Genomic DNA, 24033 nt, shown 5'->3' with positions numbered 1-24033 from the left:
ATAACAGGTGATTCAGACCAACGGATGCCCCCTCCTATAGCCTATATAAGTCAATTACAGCAGAAATGACCCGATTATCTGGCCAAACTGATAACCAGTTCAATCCATGTGCTGATATAGGTTGAGAGATAGACATACAGTATGTTACCTCAGGACAAAAATCGCCATCTTACAATAATCTATTGAACATTATTTTTCCCCCAAGGCCGCTTTTACACTGCCAAAACTAAAGATTTTCCGGCAGTGATGGATATGGTTCTATTAAATGTCAATTCAAGCTGCAGGGTTACAGTACTCTCTTAAAAAGCAGTCTGGTGCTTTCACCGAAAAACATTTTCCCTGAGAGAAGTCTAATTGTGTTTAGTGTATTCCAATTACATGTATTTTTATTAATTCCCTCTGACCATCTGGCTAATGTTTTTCTTTTTCTTTTTTTTCCTCCTTTGCAAATGTTTTTGAATTGAAATCCAAACACATTACACTAGTTATTACATCGTCTCTGAGAGTAATTGGTTTATTAAAGCAAATAACTGAAACAACCTGCCTTATAGGGTGTTGCACGACCACTCGTCTTTTTTTGTAGTTTTGTGTGACGTTTAATTTCCATGGGTTTATGGAGGTATCAGAACCTCAGTGTTGCATGTTAATTATATATTTAGGAAAAAATAACATTTCCTCGGGGGTCTGAGACGTCAAAACAAATGGCACAATGTAGAATGGTATTTGCAAAGACCCAATTAGACATCATGTCATCTAGCTGTCTGTCTGTGCTGTATTTATTTCTTCTTTCTTGACTGTCTGTCAGTCTATTTTTCTAAGTCAGTGATGGGCAGCTTACATGATAGAGGGGGCCACAATTATTCACCAGCACTGCCAGAAGGCCACATAGGACCGCACACTTCCTCCTACCCAGATATAAGACAACAATTTCATTTTTGTTACAACCAAATATGCACACATTCATATATCCTAATATCTTAACATATTTCATCAGAGTTAGGCATTCCATCACTATTGACGGACTGACGGAATCCCCGCCTAAGTAGTGGTGACGGATGATGACGGACATGTGATTAAAATAAAATGACGGATTGACGATTACAGTTTGGTTGCGCTTTACAAAATGACGGAACAAAGATGACGGAAGGGTGCCCGAAGTGCTCACTGATGAAAGACGGACCAGAAACATTTTGTAAAATGTCCACGTCTGTATTTCGTGCTCAAATGCATGTATAAAAAGAGCTATGATTGAGAAGACTTGGTTGAAGCGCTAGTAATATGTCATGCCTACCGTCTAGAGGTGAATAGTGTTATTACAACTTAAAACCGGTCAGGAAACATTTGTATTGCGTAATCTACGGGCCATTTGTGCGTGGGTGTGAATCGCCAACTGCTTATCCCTGGTTTAAGTTTTATACAGTAACTTAAAGACAAATAGTCAGAGGTGGGCATTCCCTCAATATTGACGGGAGGTCCATGAATTGTCAAAGACAGACGCCCGTTTTTTTTTTATGATTAACGGGAGACGGGGAACTTCAAAACTTTGACGGACTAAGCATTGCCAAATGCTTGTTTTGCTGACGAGCGACAAATGAAGAATTGACGATTACAAATGTTTTTGAAATGTTGATGGATTGATGATGACGGAAGGGTGACCTGACGGTTGACAACTGAAGACTGACGGATGCTCAAAATTCATTGACTATTCATTGCTATAGTAAAATGCTAGGATATTTTATTTCCCTGTCATTTAATTATTATGTTATAATTCATTCCAGTTACAGCCCCAATATGTCGTTGAGCTCGTCAAACTTGTTTGTTATCTCATTTGCTCCCAAAAACGTATAAATACATTCTATTTTAAATATTAACATGCTCCCAAAGACGTATTTATTTTTTTATTTTATTTTACTTTTTTATGCTAGAGCATACAAAAGGCTTTGATGCAGCGTCTGAACTGAAGAGAATGTTTGAAGCAATGGCAGTGATTACAAAAACGGCCAGCAGGTGGCAACAGATTATAAGAGATCAACCAGGGCTGTGTTGCAACAAGCTGTTTCCCCCACTGTTTTAAACAGATTTGTGAATAATGATGAAACTTAGCTATATTCTAATTGCAACAAAACTGAAACTGTTTTTTTTTTCCCTGATGAAAGAAGAAGAGAGAATTTTTATAGTAATATAACACAATATTCTGTGGGCCTTGCAAAATCAGTCAAAATCCAGTGAATTAGTCGGGAGTGAAGGGGATTGCTTCAGTAAAAATGGCTGGGGGTGAAATGAATATGGAAAAACTAAGACAGGACTGCATTTTTTTAGTCATTGGCTCACAAATCGTCATTGCAGCTTCAATTAAAGTGGAGGTTTTTCTCTTTGGGCCATTTAACTAATTAGAGTCACTTAACAGACCCTTGGATGAACAAATTAAGTCCACATGCCTCCAATTGCCTGTTACTGTTTTTTTGTCGTTTTGCAATTTAGCCTCTTTTGTGTTTTACAAATCTACATTCCTTTAATGTCATTATAAAATCATTCACCCATGACTCACCCACAATTTCTAAGATGCCCACTAGTTTAACCTCTTCAGATTATAAAACGAAGCTGCAGCTGGATAAATAACGCGGATATACACCTTTCCTTCCAATAGACCTTCGCTAATGGTGCACTGAAGGGAAGGTCAGAATGACTGTAAAGATGGAATGAGTCAGACCATGTCATATAAACCCTTAGAGATCGCGCTCAGTCAGGCATATTATGTGTCACTGTTACTATGCAGCATCTGTCGAAAATAAGAGCTCATTTGACAATTTATTACCGCTGTTAATAAAGTTGACAGAACCAGCCGGGTTTGGAAAATTGTGTCACTCAATAAAAATGAGGGACAGCAAAATTTCACTGTAAAAGTCACAGCGTGAGTTTTGCTCTTGTTTACACAAAGCAAAATGGAATGACCTCATTTCGAGACAGGCATCTGAGAAGTTAACTACTCCATCTGCCAGGGGACCCCGGGGTTTGGGTGAGTGGCACTGGATGGTGCGTTTGAGCACGACAAGCCTGACAGGTGCTAGCCTCCAAGGCATTTGGGGGGAGGTGGGCGCGAAACAAAAGCATCACCTTTTGAAACTGTGATTTGATTGACTGCTGCTCCCATTACCCATCCCGGATTCGAACACGACTCAGTGAGAGCGCTGCGGTGGTTGGAAAGAAGCAGCGGGGCAAAGCAGGCAGGGAAAAAAGACACGCAGCCGATAGAGCTCAGCGGCGCAAAGCTTTTCAAGTCCTGTGAAACTCAGATGCACCGGAGAGCCGAGCAGGCAGGGGATGAGAGCGCAACAACTCAAAGACGACGGACACTTAAAGAAATACTTTTTTTTTTTTTCCCCTGTTGCACTAGCCACTCGAAATTACAGTCAAAACCTTCACTTGCATGGCCTTGAAATTTGATCACGAGGTAGCTAATGCATTTTCCAAAGCGGATAAAAGAAGAGGCTTTCCATCTCTGGAGAACAGATAAAGTTGAGGGTACCTCTCCTGGAAGATAGTTTGGGGTTCCGGGTGAGGATCTGCATTGAGACACCACAAAGGAGGAAGTGTCAGTGCCTTAAAGCAATAGAGGTTATGCTATGCTACTAATTTCAACTTAAATGCAGCCATTCAACACACTTATAACAAAATATTTTCAATGTTATATAATGTAGCCTAATAAAGAGTTTCTGTTACGACATTTCAAAGTAAAAGCAAAAAAATTATTGTATTGTTCTCTCTCTCTCTCTCTCTCTCTCTCTCTCTCTCTCTCTCTCTCATTTCTACTTTTTTTTTTTACCAATTCAAAGCAATCTAACTTTAAACTGTTCAGGGGTTTTTTTTTACCCCAAATTTCTAAATAAAAATAAAACAAATCACTCTAATTTCTACTCTTTTTTTGTTTTTATTCCTGCTGCTATGTTTTTCAAAATTTTAAAATAAAAGTCAAAAATTACGATAAAAAAAAAACTTCTAATGTCTGTTTTTGACCGATTCAAAAATGCCTTATCTCTGCTGCATTTTTTTCCTTCAAAATTTCAAAAAAAAAATTATCATTCCCCCCCCCCACCTGAATTGCTAAAGTTTTTGACAGATACAAACTGTTTATTTTATCCTACTGCAAAAGTATTTTTTTTTCAATATTTCAAAATAAAAGCCATACATTATGATATTTTTCATTTTTCTCCTCTAATTTCTACATTTTTTGACCGATTCAAACCGTTCCAACTTTAATTTTTAAATTGTATCTCATCCATACCTCAAAATATTTTCTAAAATTTCAAAATAACATTTAAAAAAAAATACTTTCCCCCCCCCTCTCTTCTCTCATTTCCAACATTAACATGATCAGCTTATTGCAGGTCATTTTATATCATTCCATGTCATTCAACATCTTTCCACAATTTTTCATTCAGCCTCTCAGCCTTCATACACAATTTATACAAAAATTACATTCTCTAGTTTAGTAATATTAATCGACTGCCATTGCTGAAGGCATGTCATTGTAGCCAGCTAGCGTTACATCCATCACCGCCTAACTGGACCACTAATGCAGCTAAATAATAAGGAACACATGATCTGTGATGTTCTACCTCAATCAGTTGCTTGCTGAGCCATTACGAAGTCAACATTTCTTTTGTTTTCTCTCTCATCCTTAGTTAGTTAATTAAGTCCACAATCAACAAGCTGTCTTTGTGATTTTTATTGTTTGTATTTCATTATTTTGCAATCAAAAGAAGATTAACAGGCCTTTTTGACGGCAACATCTGTAGCTTTGATGAAATTATACCTCTCAATAATTTATTGGTAAACAAATTAATCTTTTACGACCCATGCCTCTGTGTGAAGACTTAAATAACAGCTCATAAGTGTCTAATAAGTTTTTCATGTTGCTCCCCAAGGGAGTAAACATATTGAAGCACTTTGCCTTAATGAGACACAAGCAACACTATACTCTAGTGGAAAGTAACATTGTGTGAAGTTTTGGGTGTGTCTGTATGTTTTTTTTCCAACTTTTGTGTTTGCTTGTGTTTGGATAAATGATCTCAGTTTCTGCCATTCTTAGATGTCTCATCTGTGGCCATATTATTAAAGGAAATTGATGTGATCGGGTATGTTTAGTGTCTCCTGGGTAATCAACATAAGAGGCCTCGAATTGGCAACTGGCCATCAAACACTGAGTAGTGGAGATGCTTGTTTGGGAGAAATGTTTCTGTCCATGACCGTGAGCATTGTACCGTCGACTCTTTTTGCCATCCGAATATTCTGTCTGTTTTCAGATTTTTTATTATTTTTCTACGAACGTTTTGTGCATAACTCAAATTGTTCGTAAACAGGTCTTTGGTAAGTCACAGTTCCGCTGTATATAGTTTCCTAAGCGGTTGGGGCTAATTAACAAAATGGACCGGATAATGGTAAACGTATAAATAGTAGGGATAGACGGGTTATTGGCTGGGCTGAATATCAACGCGGATATTCTGCATTTTCACGAATATCAACCTTTAATTTATTTTTTTTTAAAAGGTGATGTCCCGTAATATATCAATTTAAAACTGATAACTTTACAGAACTATTTATATATTTGTTTATTATTTGATAAGAGATGCTACCGATCCTGGGAACTCTCTGCACATGTTTTGTTTGAAATGGAACAGTTCTGATATTTACACAATTTTGAATAAAATAAACAACAACTTAATTTACTATTGACAATAGAGAGCTATTAACGTGTTTGAAGTTTTCATTGTAGTTATTTTTTATATTTTAATGAAGGTGAACATCGGTTTCAACTATCGGTTATCGACTTCTTTGATAGCTAATAATCGGTATCGACCCTGAAAAAATATTTCGTTTATCTCTAATAAATAGCTAAGCGCAGTTTCCATTTTTTAAAATCTTGACATGATAGTTTGTTTTGTTACTATTTTCCATGTTGGAATATTTTGCTCATTCACTCCCAGCCATTTTCACTGAAGCAACTATCTTCGCTCCCGGCTGTTTTACTGGATTTTGACTGAATTTCCAAGGCCCACAGAAAATGTTGTTCTTTTGCTATAAAAACATGAAACCTAACAAAATAAAAATTGGAGTCTCTTCTTTCAACAGGAAATAAAAGTATATTTGTATTTGTTTCTGTTTTGCAGCAATTAGCATTAGAATATAGCTACGTTTCATCATTATTCACAATTCTGTTGAAAACAGTGGGGAAAAGAGCTTATTGCAACATGGCCCTAGTTGATCTCTTATACTCTGCCACCACCTGCTGGACGTTTTTTTTTATAACTACCATTGCTTTAAGCGACCTCTTCAGGTCAGAGGCTGCATCAAAGCCTTCTGTATGCTCTAACATAAACAATTTTTTTTTTAAATAGAACGTTTTTATACGTTTTGGGGAGCAAATTAGTTAAGTTGTGCTTTACACAAATACTGAAGGGTAAAGCGCTTTTCTACCTGAGGTACTCAAAGTGCTTTAACACAATTTCCTCATTTTACCTCCTGATGGTTCAGTATCTTGCTCAAGGACCCTTTGACATGGTCACAAGAGTTGACAACCTCTGTTTTATAAGATTACCACTCCACCACTGAGCCATGCCACCCCATGAATACGATTCCTCTGCATTTTCCCAGCTATTCACGGCTCACTATCTTATGTGTAAACAACCATGAAGGCGATGAGGGATTAAAGGGGACACATGAACCTCACAAGCGAGGACCACAGTATGAAGTTTATCATCGGAGACTTTTGTAATGAAAGCAGTTGTCATTATTGTCACATTAATGTACATTAACAGAGTAACCCCTGTTTGCTGTGTTGTCTCAAATGCTGGCAAATAATTGGGGATGGGGGTTCAGATTTTTCTGTGTGAAGTGTGTGCATGCCCCCCACCCCCTACCCCCCCATCCCTAGGTTAACCTTGTCCTTGATGTCAGAAAATAAGGTCTTTCAACTGTCACCCTTTTTTTCAGCCTGCTCTCTGCTATGATGATAGCACAGGAGGCCTAATGTAGAAAATGTACATCCAACTTAATGCACGGTTTCTACACAGATAGCAATGTGTATCTCCAAGGCAAAGCAAGTGAATTATTTTCATGCTCTGTTTTCATTTTTTTTTTTTTCTTCCTCCCGCTTCAGAGTGAGGCCCCTGTGGGAGAGATGTGATGAGATGGAGCACGCAGAAAGCAATTTATCCTCCGTTTGTACCATTATGTTCATTTAAGAAAGCAAACAGCCTGCAAGCAGACCAACAAAGCGGGTTGGGGGGAGGGTGGAGGGAGTGAGATATATAGACCCACCTCTCCTTCAACTCAACATCAAGTGGATCAAGCTGATTAAGCTTGCATGTACAGTATGTGTTTTATCAATACTTCAGATGAAAAGCCTGGAAGACATGCAAGTAATACCTAATGAATGTTCAGATGATGAAAGAGGGAGAGAGGGGTGTAAGCACAGAAATATGCAAAACGGAGATGGGAAAAACTTGAAACAAACCCCGTGGCTGTTGAAACCTGCTTTGCTGATCAAATTCTGGCAATCGGCAGCTGCAAACAGACAGATAATCCACCAGTAGAGACTACTCTGGAGGCTCCCAAGGTTTGGCACCTTTGACGTATTCTGTTGCTCTTTGAGAGAGGTTTTCAAAAACAATGATCAGTATCGGGCTGAAAACATCTCACAGGATTCTTGCAAACATGGGACAAACGTTCGTATTCAGTCAGTTGCAACATAACATTATGGAGCATGCCTGTTTGCTAACTTTGAGGTCACGTTCGGCTTTTCACGTGATAGATAACCTAATTTCATAAAACTAATAACAGGTCCACTATGCTCGCATAGAATTGTTGCTTTCATCTCGCAAACAGGCACTCCCATACAGCCTTTGCCAGAAATAGATCAGGTGAGGAAATTGATGGAGATGCGCGGCACCCTGAGCCCAGTCAGGAGCCAAACGCATGACTCCCACGCCATCTCATGTTTCTTACCTTTCTCTCATTTCTATCTTTAGTTGTGCTCTACGAGAACACACACGCGCACATGCTGTTTTGTAACGCGTGACCTGAGTGTGTCTCGGCTGACGTTAAACCTTTCTCTTTTTTATTTGCGCGCTGATATTTTAGGTCAAGGTGAAAAATGTACGTTGATGGATATGGAGGACCAAAATAAAAAATAAATATGTGACTAAAATAAATAAAGAAATGACTAAAAGTAAAATAAAAATAAAATGAATATAAAAAATATAATAAAAAAAATAAATATAAAAGGAAATAAAAACAACAAAATATATTTATATATCCATAAATAAATAAATAAAAGTTTAAAAAAAAGAGATTAAAAAAATAAAAGAATAAAAATAGTGATTGATATATATATATATATATATTGAATCTTGTTTTTAAATTTTTGTTTTTATTTCCATTTATTTATTTATTTGTATTGAATTTTTAATGTATATTTTTTTATATCCGTTTTTAGTTTCACTTTTAGTCATTTATTTATTTAGTCATTTATATATTTTGTGTTTATTTCAACATTTATTTTTATATTGTTGTTTTTATTTCCATTTATATAAATTTAATTTTTGAATTATATTTTTTATATCCTTTTTTAGTTATACTTTTAGTCATTTAGTCATTTATTTATTTTTAATTTTTGGCAATTTTGGTCCTCCATAGATGGAAGTTGAGTAATATTCAAGTAAACTGACCTTTATTTGTCAAGGGGTGAGTAACCTTAAAAATTCTTACAATTAATGGTAATTGGTTATTCTTCAGTGATAATAGATCCCTTCTGATTTACAGTGTTGTCCAAAAGCCAATACATCGCATCCAGCGGCTCCTGCTTCCACACAGTGTCCTGAACACAATTTTCTGGGCCGTATCTCTGGGGTGCAACTGTATCAAGAAGTTCAAAGTCCATTCTAATTAATAGCTCAGCCAGTGTGTACAGGGCAAGTAATTGAATTTCCCTCACCCACTGAGTTGGCGAGTGTGCGCACACAACACAGCAATAGCTGCCTCTGTTTTAAAAGCAGCATCTGTATTTCTGCCGGGCTGCACCATTGTTGTTTCCAATCCTCACGCCTTAAACACAATCCAATTTACAAATAAGATCTCGACGAGATAATTTTTAATTATAATTTGCACTTGCATAACAGTTGCATTTAAAACAACACATGCTGAGTATTTATTATTTAAAGCAGTGGTTCTTAACCTGGGTTTGATTGAACTCCGGAGGTTCAGTGAGTCCGTTTCAGAGGTTTGACAGAGGTCAATAGAGTGGTCGGGCTAATATGTGCGATATGAATTTACATGTATAATGGAAGGTGTGGTGTTCCACAGGGTTCAATTCTGGGGGTTCTGCTGCTTTCTGTGTATCAACTGACTTTGGGTTCCATCTTAAGAAAACAGAGGTGGTAGTTGTTTTGTTGTTGTTGTCAGGTTCAGTACCTCCATAAAGGTTAAGAACCACTGCTCTAGGTTTATGCAAATGTGCTGAAGAAGTGAAGAGGGAAAAAAAATTCTGACTTTATTCTCAGAATTCTGACTTTATTCACAGAAGTCTGACTTTCAAAGTGAGGATTCTGACTTTAATCTCAGTATTCTGACTTTAATCACAGAATTCTGTTTTTAAAGTGAGAATTCTGACTTTCATCACAGAATTCTGACTTTCTGATCCCCCCAATTCTTAGATCTACGTCACAAAGTCACTTTAAGTGAGAATTCTGAGAATTAAGTCAGAATTCTGTGTTTTCTTCCAGGCCGTCTGAATCCGGCCCTGCCCTCTGTTCTCACTTTGTGTTGTTGTATTTGTCTGCCCATGTGTTCTGAATTCCGCACCTCTTGTGGCACTTTGAATGTAAGGCAATTATATGGCACATTTTAGAGAAGGATTGTTATGAAGCAGTAGCACAACAATTTAATCATGTTCCCTCTTGGCAGAGTGAATTGTGTGACATTTACGAAGTTGATCTATTGTCAAAATAGTGTTTCTGTTTTCAACAAGAGTTAAAATAACCATCTGGTTTTAATGTCAATGTTGACATTATGTTTTTGACATGTCACCAGAAAATAAAGCAGATCATACAAAAGCGCCTCAGGCTCCTCTATGCGTTTCCGTTTTTATACAGGCGCTACCAGGGCATCGGTTGGGCTGCAAGGGTCCCTCATGCAGAATTAGACAAGTGTTCTGCTTTGTTCGGTCACCTGAGCCAAACCTGCTCCAGCTCCCCCGTGAGACCTAATAAACCCGTGTCGGGGGCCAGCAGACGTAGACAGAGTGCCTGTAAAAATGCTCTTAGCCGGTCGCAACCCAGTAATGACAGCACACAGACTTATTTGTCTGCTGTAATGGGACCATGATGTCATCGCAGATCATCCTGGGGCTGGAGGTCTCGAAAACCTGGCTTGGTGTCAAAGAGAAGGCGCTGTTTTCAAGAAAATTGACTGTGTGCATTTGAGTTACTGCTGTGCCCTCGGTTCATGGGTGTACATGCTACCAGGAGCATTACTGAAAGGCATTTTCTGTATTAAAATATGGACTTGGAATTGAAATTGGTTCTCTTATAGAACTTCACCATTTTTGATTGGCAAATGTATCTGCGCAGGACCTCCTAACAACAGAGGAACTCCTGCGTGACTCGCTATATATATATTTTTTTGCCCCACATCCTCCACTGCTGGTCTGTAAATGTCACGGTGAGAGATGGCGCCCCAGAACCGCTTGTCTTTACCGGAGTGATTAAACATAAAGCATAATCCTCATCCTGCAGTTATATGGCGGTCATTAAAGGCTCACTGTAAGGCCAACCTGCCTTTTACACCGGATAATGGTCATGTTTTAGTGATAGTTGGCGACGTCAATTGAACTCTCCATTGGTTTTACGACTTTTTGAAGCAAGTTGATGCTCGTCCGTTTCATGGCGGTGAGGGTTGAACCTTTAATTTTCACGGCAGTTTATCTTTAATACGATTATTGTACGTACGTATTTGTCTGCCAACGTGTCTCTGATCGTTGATCAGCAAAATTTTTTTGCTCATTAGGACATTGTCTTCCATATTAGAATGATGATTCATTAGCTACAAACTCAAACTCATTTTCTTAAGAATATATTATTGCACGGTTCATGCATGGTTCAACAGTTTTTGTAATCTGTTTTGATGATGACATTCTTACAATACATATACAAAGAAAGGTCAATAATGGCAGGCTTGGATGGCTTTCATGTAGAATATTTTCACGAGACAAATTAAAAGCTCTGATCTCTGCCTCCATCAAGCATCTAAAATTCAAACTTGGAGCATGAGCTGTTTTAGTGAAGTGAAAAATCATCATCTTCATCATCTTCTTCTTCATCATCATCTTCATTATCATCTTCTTCATCATCTTTTCATCATCATCTTCATCATCTTCTTCTTCAGCTTCTTCATCTTCTTCTTCATTGTCTTCATCATCATCATCTTCATCATCATCTTCTTCATCATCATCTTCTTCTTCAGCTTCTTCTTCATTGTCTTCATTATCATCATCTCCATCATCCTCCTCCTTCATCATCTTCATCCTACTCCTTTTTCTTCTTCATCTTCATCTTTATTGTCTTCCTCCTCTTCCTTCTCCTTCTTCATCTTCATCTTCATCATCATTTTCTTCTTCATCATCATCATTTCCTGCTTCATCATCTTCTTCTTCATTGTCTTCATCATCATCATCATCTCCATCCTTCTTTTTCTTCATCATCTTTATCCTCCTCTTTCTTCACAGGTAGAATTCTTGCAATTTTTTCTCATATTTACTGTTGGACTTTCCTCCCTCTGTTTCTTACCTCATCTTTTTAATAACAAACTCTGAACAAGGGACGTCAATAAGCCATCATGATCACGAAAAGTAAAGCATTGAATCATCAGAACAAATAACAGGCAGCAAGGATGATGTATGACGTGGTCAAGAGACAGAAAGGGAGATACACTTGAGTGTACTATTGAATGGCTTTAGACTGTAAAATCCCACTGGCTGCATTTTCCCTAAGAGCGTCTTGGGCTATATCTGTCTCTCTTTATTTGAATGAATGTGGATTGAAGAAGCAAAGGTGCTTGTGTGTGCGCACAGGCTCTTCGTTGCCACTAGCGATACACACACACACACACACACACACACACACACACACACACACACACACACACACACACACACACACACACACACACACACACACACACACACACACACACACACACACACACACACACACACAGCAATGCACGCATACTGTAAATACACTCTGAATGTGGATCCTCCAAAGCTGATTAGTCAAACTTGTGATTTCCAATTTCAAACCCGTGACACAAATCCCACACTTAATATTCACGCAGATGTGGTAGGGCCCTTTGCCGTCCCATGTTGCCGCAGGGTTGTTGGGTTGATGATGGGAGCCTGCTAATCTAATCAGCTTAGTTAAGAGGATGAAGATGAAGAAGGGATGACTGAGAATGTAATGTTTCTTTATTTTGCACATGCTTGATGGACGCTCCATTAGTGAAAGTTGTCCGTACACAACGTAACGTCATACATGTGGCAGCCCGCCAGGCCTATAAAACACTGGCGGAAACCCTGATGTTGTGTATACAGTTGTGTGCCATGCTTTTACACACATGCCTTATCTCACACATTTTTATTTGAGTGCGAGAGTTCATCTGACTGCTCTGTCGGCGTCCTCTAACCTTGTAATCATGTTGGTATGTTGTGCAGAGAGAACAATTGGGGGTCAAGGAAAGATAGTGTTAAGAGAACGGGAGACACAAAAGATAAATGAGCAATAAAGTGCAGTCGTGGTAGAGGAAGAAATATTAACTTAATGTCCACAATTTAATATCTGTGTAGTTGGCGTTAACCACCTTTCACCTCGGAAACCAAAAGATGATCCATTTTCTTTTTTTCACAAGCTCATGACATTTTCTCAATAATCCTTTGTTACACTCAAAAAAAAATCACTGATACCATTTTCTATTTCCGTTCACTTTAAATGACATTAATGTTAATACTTTGACATTTATTTGGTTTGGCTTGCCAGCTGCAGTTTTCATCTACACATTTACGCCATGGTCTGAGGTCCAGGGAACATTAAGCAAATAAGGCTGCTGGCGGGTGTCCTAATAATGTAGTGGTGGTGAGCCGGCCAACCCAGTGAAGTTTTCTGTGGTCAGAATTGCTGCACTTTTGTTGCCTTTGTATGTACTTGAGTTGTTGCATATTTATAATGTTACAAGGTCGTTTTATAGTTAGGGTTACTTACTGGGGCATGGGGCTCAGTTGGTGAAACTTTTTTTGTCTTAAATGTTGGAACATCTGGACAGCCATTTTTGTTTTGTATAGACTGCATCAAGGCTTGTTTGTGGAACAGAATATAATGCTGATAAGCCTGCATCAGACATGGTATTCACTCGGGCCCGACCATTTTTTGAGGCTGAGGCTAATGCCGATACAGATTTTTGGCAGAAAAAAATACTGATTACCGATTGATCTGCCAATTATTTAAAAACCCATATTTAATGGATAAAATTGTGTTCTCACAGGATTTGTGTGTGAATATTCGTTATTTGAAGAAAAAACACTTTTAGCATTAGCGCTAAGCTAGTGATGTTTTAAAAACTAAGCATGTTTTGTATTTAAATATACAGTGGATGTAATTCACATCTTAAAGGACGCTTAGGAACAACAGAATAACCAGCATAAAATATGCTACACACTTGCTAGTTGCTAATGCTACGCAAGCAAAATGCAAAATCGCAGGCCGATTAATCAGTCGGGCCCTTTTCATTCTGTATTGATGTACGTTCCATATTTCTATACAGATCACAATTTAAAAGCTCTGCTTGAATGGGATTTTTTACTCTTTTAATGTATTAATCTTATTGTCTTTTAGTTTTTACCTACTGTCTTTTAGCTTTCTTTTGGCTCTTTATTTTGTTTTCTTTTAGAATTCATCTTTTTATTTTATTTTTTGTATTTTAAATGTTTCCTCATTGGAGGTCTCCGCACTAAGAAGGGTGGCTGGCCTTCTCATGAGAGGGAGTCGTCATGAAGGCTCCATAGACATGGGGGCGGGGGCCTTTACACCCTGTATGGGGTCTACCACGATTAATCTGGGCCGCTCCTTGTGGCCATGGGCTGTCATCCCTTGCATGGTTCCTCTGTGCCTCACCATTTTTGTGTATGAAAAGTGCCATATAAAAAAAGTCTGAGAATAGATTTTGTTTTATACAGCCGTAATCTGGACTTCTTGTATAGAAAAAAGTCAAATTCAATCAACCTAGAACATTTAATAAACAACAGACAAGGAAGGAAGACAAGAGATTTAGATTATTTTTACTCGCGAGGAGAACGGACATAGATGTGCACAGATTACAATCTTCTACCCACTCTGAGGCGCACTCTCCCGACCCCTCTCTTTTTATTTGTTTACATTGTGTTCCCTAGTTACATATACATTGCTGCTCTAAAGGGGAGGGTGGACACAGCAGCAACATTAAAACCATCGCGGATACGAGTCATTGCGCAGATAATAATACGGATGTATTTTTCTACGGCGCTCCAACAACAAAATGTTTCAGTCCTTATCTTGTGATAAGGGCACAGTTCCTGTTCTGCAGCTGCAAAAGTAGGAGTCATGCTCTTTATCACGCTCTGCTCTTCTTCACAGACAACTTCATGATTCAAACAAGGTTATACTGCTGAATAAATGCTTTGCAATACTATAAGAGTAAATATGGGATAACTTATGTATATTTATACCCTTAGTTCAGGCAGTTTTAAAGATGTAAACACAGTAGGATTGATTAAAAGTAGTAAAAAGAGAGGAAATGTAGATTGAGCGAGGAACACAACGACATGCGGGAGTAAACCAAGCTGAGGTGATCATAAGGACAAAGAGGGATCCCAAAGGAAGAGCACACAGCAAGTCAGCAAGACCTCCACCTCCCAGCGGCTGAAAGGGGTTGCAATAAAAAACACTTCACTCCTTTGCCTTCCTGTTTCGGCCACAGCTGTAGAACTCCCATTCCATCATTCATCCCTGCCTCCGCGGAGCCGTGTGAGGTGTTTCCAGCCTCCGCCAACGCGCCATAACTCAAGCCTTCCTCTCCAAAGAGACGCTCTTCAAACACCACCTTTTTCCATCACCTCCCAAGCACTCTCATCACTCCCATCAGTCTTTCTTTAAAACAACCAGCGGAGACATAAGAATCAACAGCCTGCGACCATCAGCGTAACTCCACATTGCTGCTTGCCTCATCCCCACAGGGCCTGAGGGGGAAATGTGGCAGACATGTGGCTGATCTTGCTCCTCTGGGAGACTTTAGGGAAAATTGCAGCAATAGAGTCTAGAGGGGCTATAATTCACCAGGCTGACTCCATGATGCTGTGACATGGTTATTAGCCATATAAACTAGAGCTGTCACTGTGCCATTATTGCTCACGTTCACGTGAGACCATCCTTTTATTTTGTCATTTTCGTCCGCGTCAACTGTTTGTTTCACTGTTGATTATTTCAGCTATTTGCGTCATATACGGACATTCAAAAAAAAAAAAAAAAGGATATTGCCTCTTACCTGGAAATGAATCTACTGTAAAAGCTATTCTACCTCATAAAGTTGAATGCATCTCTATATTCTGAACACATTATTGGATACTAGGGATGTTTGATACCACATTTTTGTCCAATACCAGTATGTATACTCAAATCTTGAGTAGTCACCGATACCAAGTGCCGAGTACCAAGCGCACTAGCACTTTTGATTAGAGCTGTCAACATTAATTGATGAACTCATTTGCTCCCCAAAACATATGAATACGTTCTATTTTAAATGTTTTAAGTGTCCCAAAAACATATTTATAAATTGTTTTATGCTCGAGCATACAGAAGGTTTTGATGCAGCCTCTCACAGAACGGTTGAAACAATAGTAGTTATTACAAAAATGGCCAGCAGGTGGCAGCAGAGTATAAGAGATCAACCAGGGCAATGTTGCAAACAGGCTGATTTACCCACCGTTCTAAACAGATTCGTGAATAATCATGAAACTTAGCTATATTCTAATGCTAATTGCTGCAAAACGGAAACAGATGGGAAAAAAAATCCTAATGAAAGAAGAGCTTAATCTTTCTTTTGGTAGGTTCCATGTTTTTATAGCAATAGAACACAATATTCCGGGCCTTGCAAAATCTGTCAAAATCCAGTAAAACAGCCGGGAGCGAAGGGGATTGCTTCAGTGAAAATGGCTGGGAGTGAATGAGTTAATTGACAAGTAATTGATTATCAGATTAATTCACAACTATTTTAACAATCGAGTAATTGTTTGTAGCCATTTTTTATTTAAAATTGTCCAAAACCTGATTCCTGCATATCAACAGTAATTGTTTCACTCATTACTGTCATCCTTCAAGAAAGAAGACTGATCATCTTCTGTGTTTAATCAAAATAAGACATTTGCAAACATCTGTTTTTACTTCGGAAAACAATGACCAACCAGTAACACAGGACAACATCAATCCGCCATTTTTTAAATTGCTATATGAATCTGAAGTATGAAATAAACACCAATCACTGCTTAATAAACTGTAATAAAGAAAAAATGATTTTGTAATGATTAATCGAATAATAGATAAATTAGTCGATTCTAAAAATATTCAATATTCAATTGTTTTAGAATAAATGTATTATCCAATTATCCAATATTTACTTTTATAGTTTTGCATAGCATGACTCTTGCTCTTGCAGCTACAGAACAGGAGCTGTGCCCTTATCACAAGATGTGAACTGGAACATTTTGTTGTTGTAACGCCCTGTAAAAAAAAAAAAAAAAAGATTCGGGAGAGTGTGCCTCAGAGTGGGTCGGAGATTGTAACTGAGCACACCTCTGTCCGTTCTCCTCGCAGGTAAAAAATTATCTAAGTCACTTGTCTTCCTTTCTTGTCTATTGTTTATTAAGTGTTCCAGGTTGACTGAACCTGACAAATAGTCACAGCACTACTTTTGATAGATACAATTTTCCACAAAAAAAATAACGACAGCTAATTTTAAAGAAATACCTGTTGATCTCATTCTATCATTTTTTCTTTAAATTGAATACAATTAATGGCAATTTTATATTCTTCTAATTTCTAGTTCCTGATCATATCGATACTCGCCCATCTTTAGTTTTGCTTTAAAAAAAAACTGAGAGGATACTTGTACTCAATGTTTGGACGCTTTACCCAAGCATGTCCATTTTGATGGAATGCCCCTTTCTGTGACCCAGGCTTGGATGAGGATTCTTTGGAAGAATCTGAGAGCCTCTCAACCCTATCAACAGCTGTGAGATGTACTATAGTAAACTTATAATGTCAATCATCTTCATTGGTTTGCAAAAAAATTGCCTGAAACACTGAAATGTGCAAATCCTGATACTTTTGTCTTTGATAGTAAACATCACAAACTGAAATCCAGTTTATATGAGCAGTATACTCTCATGCATCAGTACCCAGGCCAATATCGAATTACCTTGCCAGACTACTTTGCTGTTTGAACCCTCGGCCCATCACTTAATTCCCTTGCCCTGCGCCTGGTACGCCTCTTCATCTTCAGCGACCCAATATTTCACCTCCTTCTCTCTGTCTCACGCCATATCACTTCCCTCCCTCCTACTCCTTTTTAGCACCCTCTCTGACATGCACGTACACACTCGCATGTCGGCGCCCTGAGGAGTTGCTGTCAATCACCCATCGGGCTCCCGGATCAATTTGCCAGGCTGCCAAATGTGTTGTATCAGTGTGCTTCTCGGTGTCAAGAGCCCTCATTATAGGCCAAAGGCTAAACTAAGGAAGAGGACGGGTCTGTCCGACTAAATATCACCAACCCCAACCCCCATACCTGGGCATCACAACAGCACTTTTAACCAACCAAACTGGCATGGCCTCTGTTTCCCTTCAGGCATTGGACAATTGCGCTGGTGCTGCATGTGGATCCACTCATGCTTTCCCACTTCCTATTTATCACTTTTTTTTTCTGAGTTGTTGATGCTCCCTCCCAAAAGCATTCACAAGTAATGAAAAGCACTTCAGTGTTGTTTTCTTTGACACTCTATGATGACCAATCCGTCCCTTTTTTTTATGTCTACAATTTTGCACACTTCAGCATGTTGTGCGTCTTATCTTTGGCAAGCTACACTGGCGGGAAAAATCACTTTACCACACATTACTAATGCACAAATTAATTTACCGGTGTGGCAGCATCTGCCAGATGAATCACTTGTAATTAGCCCGGAGGTGTAACTAAGGTGTCCTTGGTTATCTACCTTCTTGCCTGCTAGGATGCTAGCCAAACCGGCTGATGCAAGTTAGATTACTTTTCTGCGCACGACACAATTAAACGCAATATGCTGCTCAGACAGCAGGCCCACTATTGGCATCGTTGAAGAAGAAAAAAAAATCCTCTGTGAAGGCATCTCTTTTATGGTATGCGCTACACTGATAAAAGAAGTTAACTTGTTTAACCAGAGACCTTAACAGGCTAAACCAGTGGTGTCCAAACTACGGCCCGGGGGCCATTTGCGGCCCACCGTCCATTTTCTAGCGGCCCTCGGCCAAAGTTTGCAAATAAACTATTTAAAACTAAAATAGAAATATTTCTCTTTGTAATTTAATGAATGAAGTCAGATCTTTCAGTTTCAGAAGCAAAAATGTTCTGCTCCATTTTCCGCTGTCTGTCTCAAGGTCAGATTTGTATAACATATCACATTAAGATGAAGTACACTGCTATAAAAATTGTCATTTTATTGCATTTATCTGAATGTGGAGATTGACTCAGGGCTGGGGCAGATCTATTCTAGTGGGATACAGGGGTGAGGGCCACCTCAAAATTATGAAAATCCCAAACTGATTGTCTTGTTTAACTCATTTGCTCCCAAAAACGTATAAAAACGTTCTATTTTAAATATTGTATTGGTCCCAAAAATGATTTTATAATTTTTTTTAAATGTTTTTTTGTTTTATGCTAGAGCGTGTAGAAGGCTTTGATGCAGCCTCTGATGTGAAGCGGTCGCTTAAAGCAATGGTAGTTATTACAAAAAAGGGCCAGCAGGTGGCAGCAGAGTATAAAAGATCAGCCAGGGCCATGTTGCAAAAAGCACTTTTCCCTAATGTTTTAAACAGATTTTTTAATAATGATGAAACTTAGCTATATTATAATGCTAATTGCTGCAAAATGGAAACAGATACAAATATACTTTTTTTTCCTGATGAAAGGAGAGACTAATCTTTCTTTTGGTAGGTTTCATATTTTTAATAGCAAAAGAACACAATATTCTGTGTGCCTTGCAAAATCAGTCAAAATCCAGTAGTAGACAAGTGCAATTTCAGCAGAAATTGCGTGGAAATGCTGGAAGCTGAATGCTAAGCTGATTGATTGACTTATTATGACTAATTAGTTTTAGCTTGTTAAATAAAGTCAGATAATGTCAAAGTGGACCTGGCACCCTTTGATTATTCCGTATGCGGCCCTCAAAGGAAAAACTTTGGACACTCCTGGGCTAAACATTAGTGCATGCCCCTTGTGGAGACGACTCATTCGCCTCAACATGTGGTGTCTTCACCACTAAGGAAGAAGAACAAAACAGGAAGTGTGGTGGGAGAGACAAGCGAGCATTCTCAAAGTGCCTTAGGGGGCATGCTAATCCTTCCTCCCCTACCAGGTGCTGAGAGAGGAGATAACCTGGTAGACAGCACCAACCATGTAGACCTGTAAATGCACTACAAGTGTGGCCAGGTTGAGTGACTGGCTGGCTGTGAAGAGAGAGAGGGGGGGGGGGGGGTCCAGCAGTGAGAGGGATAACAAGAGCGAGTAAGAGGATGTGAGGGGACTTTGTCTTTGTTTTTGCAGAGGCTAAACAAGGATTAGTGGTTTGCTGACAAATTCTGTCAGTTGCCACAGTGTGAAGTCTGCTTACAGGCCACAGACCAATGAAAGTGGCTATAGTGAGAATGACCTTCCCCAGATTTAGTGCCCCACGCACTGATCCAGGCCTGAGAGTGACTGCGCTGATCCCTGCAGATCCACAAGACATTGCAACGTAATGTGTGTTTGGGATTGGCTGGCACAAAGCTTTGAAAGTTGACCATTTGATTTGGTTTTCTATCCAAAAGGCAATCATTGGAGCACCCGGTCACTGTATATGGAGCTTGTGGTGAGCATGTTGTCTCTCTATAGTATATGAGCCCTGTGATTGACTAGTGTTCGATCTAATGTATGTTGGGCCATCCATCACACTGCCTCTTACCCAAAGTCAGCTGGACTAGGCTCCAAGTCACCAGACGGTTTAACTGGGGACAATTCCCGATTTTGAGGCTTGTGTCCCGAGTCCTGACAGATTTCGCCACCCCATTGTTTTGTCCTGCTTTTACCCAGGTCACGTCCTGATGTCTCGTTTTTGTTTTTTTAAAGTTCGGTCAGCAACCCAATTTGAACCATGTGCAGGTGGTCAGTCACACATTTGTCATTGCGATTCATACGATAAACCAATTACAAAGCAATCTAATATATTTCCAATGTCCAGTTTTTAGGTAAGTCTGTCAATGTTTTAACAATTTAATTACTTTGTTTGTGTGTTTTCCTGTGCATGCTTTAATTAAAGTAGAAAGAACATCTTGGGGAAAATCTTTATTAATTTTATTTAATTTTTTTTATTTTAATGGGTCGGTATGGGGGGGGCTGAGGATTTGTTTTTAAACTATGTAAAGCACTTTGAGTTGCATTTTTTTGTATGAAAAGTGTTATACAAATAAAGATAGATAGATAGATCAGTCATTTTTGTTCTTCTAACGACAGTGTTGTTTATCATGTACTTTTCTCTCTTGGAGAGGAAGGAAGGTGATGTGGTGATAAAATCCCAACCTAGCAAGAAAAGAAAAGGTGGCAAATCCAGGTCCAGAAAGTAAAAACCCTGCCACAGTTTGGCTTGAGTCATTGATGATGGCTAGCTAGCTAGCAGGTAAACAAGCACCACGGGAGCTAGCTAGCTAGCACCTGGGGCTAAAGCCAAACTGTAGTAGGGTTTTTACTTTCCGGGCCTGCATATGCCACCTCTGAAGAAGACATGACATCACTTTGAATGCACCTTTCCTGAATGTCACTTTCTAGATAGTCTGTTTTACGTGTTACTTTGAGCTTTGGTATGTTCCATGCCTTGCAAAGCCTGAGAAGTTCATTGTAAGAATGACATATATTTTCTGCACAACAAACGTTAAGAGTTGATGTCTGTGTTTTTGCATAAATAATAACCACTAAAACATACCCCCCCCCCCCCCAAGTGTAACATAGCAACAAAAACACAACGACACTCTTGCCTGTCACCATGAAACGTTAGGCTGCAGATGCCATCTCTCTTTGATCAAGGCACACTTTGTTTAGAAGTAGACTGAGAGACCAATAAGTGGCAAGGACTGGTGTTTTGGTGTTATGAATGACTGCAGGCTTGGCTTTTTGCACATTACGGTAGATAACATCACAATGAGCACCTTGTTTGGCCTCTGTGGGAAAAATAGGCTACGGAGTGTCGAGATTAAGCGCCTTGAGGTGTTTTCACAAACACAAGCTGCAAAATGGTTGCAATGCATCACACAGTCTGTAAAATGGTAACGCTTTGGAGAATTACTGTTTTTGTCTCTGTTTTACATCAGAGTGAAAAAAGCTGAGATAAAGTAAGATATAAATGTGAGCTATAAACCCGTCTTTTGTTTTGTGCTTTTTTTGCACATCACACAGAGAAGCAGACCACACACATGCAGGCGTTTAAGAGAGATGTCAGTTTCTTGGGGGGGTTGGTGCCTAATTCAGTTGGCAGGGCAACTCGAACCGTGACCTTCTCGTTCCAATCCACAATCCAGTGCATTGACCCCCGAAAAAGTGTGTCCTGCCGTACATAATACGATTCCTTTATATTTCAGATAAGAATAAAAAGTTGTTGTTTTTTAAATGTAGCTAGGGTAAATTCTTTGGACCATCACAATACTATTTGCAGAAAGCTTTGGAAAAACAAGTATAGCTATTTCAGGTGATGGTCATAGCTGCTACATTTGATCAGGTTGTCCATTTCTCGTATAACTTCCTCATGATCTCACATGTGAAGCGGAATTTGGACCCAAAAGCAGACAAGACACGGAAATTGAAAAACAGACATCTTTATCTTTTTTACCGCCAAAAACATTTAATGATGTATCCTAAAATCCCGACGAATGCCGCCAAAAACGTTAATTGACGTGAACTATGTTTTTTTTTTTCCTCAATGGGCAGTGCAACGCTTTGTGCGGCTAATTATGGCCAGCAGATGGCAGCATTGTATCTCTTTTCAATGGGCTCCAATGTATCAAATTACATGAAAACATGGCGGATCTTAGGAAATACAACATTTTCAAGGATGACAAGAATGATCAAAGCATTTGTCACATTAAATCTAATTCACAGAGCGTTACTAAACAAAAAAATATTAATGTCAAAGTCAGTGTTGTGCAGAAAATTTTTATTTTCACAAAAAGCTTGTTTCTTTTTTTTTTATGTCAATCAAATTACTTATTTTCAAATGGTGATTACTAAAGAATCCAATAGGGTAGAACCATCCTCTTTTTTTCTAATGAAAGGATGGAATCTAATCTTTCATATGGTATCCACCATGTTTATGTAGTCATAGCACACAATACTCTGTTTGCCTTGAAAGATGAGTCAAAAGGCTCAAAATTGACTGGCACTGTTGGGGTTCTTTTTTGGATAATAAAAGAGTTAAGGACAAAAACACAAAGTAACAAAAGAGAGCAAGTCTGGATTCAGATGGCCATGAAGAAAAACTTGACGCAGGAACTTTAACTAAGAACCTTGATTGTGCTCGATGCAGAGTAATCTCAGCTAAGGAACCTCGACGTACTGCCAAAAGTGTCAATGAGCAACTCCTGTTAGGGCCATGCTCAATTCTATATGACAGAATACAGGCCTATATCATCATCGCGGGGACGTATACAACATCATAACAACACAATGACCCCATCACCCAATCCAAACCTCAGTCACACATGAGAGCCTATCCCAGTTTACTTCAGCAGAGTTGACAAGTCAAGCACAAGGATCATGTAGACTAACAATAATTTACACTCAAATTCACACCTAGGCACACATTTCAGTCTTTTCTAGCTGAAGAAGCTTGTTTTGTTTGGATGTAGGAAGAAATCAGAGTACCTAGAGAAAACCCACACAAACACAGGGCGAATATGCAGACACGGCACAACCTAGCGCTCCGAACTATGAGACAGACATGCTAACCACTACTGCATCACCCTACCTTACCAAGGAAATAACATCCATTAATATTTATTGACTTTGCTATACACAAGGTGTTTGGGAATATCATTACTCAAGGTGTTTGTGGAGCAGAAGGCAAGTTCTTAACTCAGCTTTCCTCCCCAATGTGCCTATATATGAAGAAAGAAGCATAGAGTTCTGCTAGCCTAGCGCTCTGTCTGGTTTGGTTTGATCTCAAGTGACAAGTGCGAGCTTTGCAGGCAGGAGAAGAATAGCAGCCTGGCGTACGAATAAGGTGGCTCTGATAGTTGAAATTAATGAGGCTGGATATGTTTGGCACCTCTCATTATGCCTACACATAGACCCCAAACCCCCGGGGGCCTGCGCACTGCTTTTTCCTCTTTGTGTCATGATCTCTCCACTCCTGATTTTGAGCCTCCTCGACACTTTTTCCTCCATCTTTTTTTGCTACTTCTTCTGTCTCCAATGTCTTTCAAATGCTGCGTCTGCGATGTGCGAGAGCGAGATAATATAATCAGCCGTGTATGGTGAGAACAATAAGTGTCATGTCGGGCTGACAAGAAGCAGACACCTCTTCAAAGGCACCTTAACATTCCACTTCTGCCCCAAACGAATGCGGCTCAAGGAAGGAGCATGGGTGGAGCTGCGAAAGTGTTTCCTCTCACTGTCAGGTACAGCTTC

General features: G+C 39.1%; 1 protein-coding gene across 1 annotated transcript in view; it reads left to right on the top strand.

Annotated features, from left to right (window-relative positions):
* LOC147155715 (partitioning defective 3 homolog) overlaps window positions 1–24033 on the top strand; it is a 262547-nt gene that overhangs the window by 203239 nt on the left and 35275 nt on the right. The gene's annotated exons all lie outside the window — the stretch shown is intronic.

Source organism: Leptonotus elevatus, chromosome 21 (assembly GCF_054856555.1).
Source record: "Leptonotus elevatus isolate MCC_2025b chromosome 21, RoL_Lele_1.0, whole genome shotgun sequence".
Lineage (NCBI taxonomy): Eukaryota > Metazoa > Chordata > Actinopteri > Syngnathiformes > Syngnathidae > Leptonotus > Leptonotus elevatus.
Note: the sequence above shows the minus strand (reverse complement) of the source record. Positions and strands in the feature narration are given on the sequence as shown.